Source organism: Rhagoletis zephyria, unplaced genomic scaffold (genome assembly GCF_001687245.7).
Source record: "Rhagoletis zephyria isolate East Lansing unplaced genomic scaffold, Rhagoletis_zephyria_1.1 Rzeph_scaffold_03797, whole genome shotgun sequence".
NCBI classification, from domain to species: domain Eukaryota; kingdom Metazoa; phylum Arthropoda; class Insecta; order Diptera; family Tephritidae; genus Rhagoletis; species Rhagoletis zephyria.
This window is the reverse complement of record NW_016160880.1, coordinates 55479-58120: the sequence shown is the minus strand read 5'-3', so window position 1 is coordinate 58120 and position 2642 is coordinate 55479.

Here is a 2642-nt window from a genome sequence, read left to right as displayed (position 1 = left end):
ATCTATATCTATATCTATATCTATATCTATATCTATATCTATATCTATATCTATATCTATATCTATATCTATATCTATATCTATATCTATATCTATATCTATATCTATATCTATATCTATATCTATATCCGCTAATATTGGCTGAGCTCAGGCCACCCGGGGCCACAGCGTGGCGGGCTGTGGACGACCTAACTTGTTAGGCTAGCCGCTAATAACCAATAAGCAGCCCCCGACCAAGAGCGGCTAGAGTGGAGGGTTTGGCTGAAAAGGCCCTACGCACCCAAGGGAACTCCAGTGCCAGGGCGAGTACTCGCCGCCCTTTAAGTAGGCGTTCCCAGACCCTATCAGGGACTACTTCGAGGGAGTACCTACCCCAGAGAGGGAGGCAACAGTGCAACGAGGGATCAACAAAATTAGTTAGATAAAAAGATAACTCTGGGCCAACGCCCATCAAGATCGAGACCAGTAAGATCTTGATTACGGTATACTGGAAAAACAATTTTGAATTTACGACTCATGGGCTGGTGAAAGCAGTATTCTATCACTTTAGTAAGCGAGATTGACACCTCGCTGAAATGGCTGGGAGGCTAATGCTGCAATTGCCTCCGTCTCGTTAAAACCGTGGCAGGTCTTCAAGTACGTTCGAGACACGGCCGCACAGGTCCAGTTGAGATTCACTCCTGGTTTTGCGCTGTCCTTGGCTCTGAACACAACGTCCCATAAGGAATTGTGACAACCCTCGCGATGGTCTGCTCTTTTGAGGAGGGAACTTCGGGGACATTCAAAGGCGACTGTGTTTCGTGTGGAGATAGCGGCTTGAAGCGGAGACCCAAAAGCACAAATGAACACACCAAAACCAAACCAACAAAAAGAACAACAAGAAGCACACAGCGCTCTTATCCAAGAAGAGAATGTAGGCATATTCCGCAGAAGCAGCAGGACTTTGCGCTCGCCAATCCTGCAGAGCACACCAACGCTGCAGGCAAAACAAGCGAAAGCAGTTAAGAACGCTGATCGTGCCCCAGAAGCAACAGATCTGGTCGACTTAACACGCCCAGAGATAGAAGGCATCAAAAATTCAAGACAGGAGAAAAACACTTCGCCAGCTGTACACCCGACAACGCCAGGACCTATCTCTCCGAGACAGGACTTTATTATCAAGATTAGACTCGCAGAAGAGGAGTCCTTGAAAAAATGCAAAAGCATCGTTCAAAAAATTAAGCAAGCTATAGCGAAACAAAGGAATGTCAGCCTCGAGGTCAAGAATGGAGCTGCACAACTAGAAGAAATGTTCGATATCATCCGAAGCTACCGCAGAAACTGGAAGATGAAAGAAAAAGAGATCTGAAGTGCTGCCCAGGCTAACCTGACAGACACCACGACACCTCTAAAAAGACGGGCGGCAAGCCCACCAGAACAGCAGCCAACTCAGAAAACGCGAAAAGAAAAGGACGGGGAGTGGAAACAAGTGACGAACAAGAAGTTAAAGGCGAAGAAACCGGACGGGAAAGAAAACACGCCAGGCAAACCAAAATCTCCGGAAAAAAAGGCAAACGAGAAGCGAAAAGGCCCTACTTAGTCTAAAAAACTCTCAGACGCCGTAGTGATTAAGCCAGCAGAAGGGAACAGCTACGCAGATGTCCTGAAAAATATTCGCAGTAAGCTGAAATCAAGTGATGAAGTCAAGTTGAAGGGAATCCGGAAAACAAGGGCTGGAGCAGTACTACTGGAGCTAGAGAAGGGGCAATCGGCGAATTCAAGCTTCTGCGAGGTATTAAAGTGCACCCTACGAGAGACCGCTACTGTAGCAGACCTTAAACCAAGGGCCACAGTCGAAATAAGAGACCTCGATTTCTTAACGACAAAAGAGGAAGTCGAAGACTCAGTAAGGGGTATGCTGCAAGGATACGACAAAGCTATGAAGATCAACATCTCCGCTCCCAACAGTAGAGAACAGGTGAGGGCCTTCGTCACGCTCGATGAAGAAAAAGCTGAAATAATAATAAAGCAAGCAAGGATCAAAATCGGCTGTATTAACTGTAGAGTGCGACTCAAAGAAAACTGCAAGAGGTGCTTTCGATGTTTTGGCCCTGGCCATCTAATCGGGGGCTGCAAAGGCCCAGACAGAAGAGGGCAAGGCCTCTGTATAAAATGCGGTCAACCAGGTCATAAGCTAAAAGAGTGTAATAAGCCACCAAAATGCTGCTTGTGCTCGGAAGCCAAATACACTGAGCTGGATCACATCCCGAGCTCCATAAGATGCTCAGTATATAGAAACTGGTCCAAGAAATGAATGTCCTGCAAGCCAACATGCACAGAAGTAAAACGGCTGACGCGCTACTGACACAGATGATCACTGAGCGGCGANATGAAGTCAAGTTGAAGGGAATCCGGAAAACAAGGGCTGGAGCAGTACTACTGGAGCTAGAGAAGGGGCAATCGGCGAATCCAAGCTTCTGCGAGGTATTAAAGTGCTACCTACGAGAGACCGCTACTGTACCAGACCTTAAACCAAGGGCCACAGTCGAAATAAGAGACCTCGATTTCTTAACGACAAAAGAGGAAGTCGAAGACTCAGTAAGGGGTATGCTGCAAGGATACGACAAAGCTATGAAGATCAACATCTCCGCTCCCAACAGTAG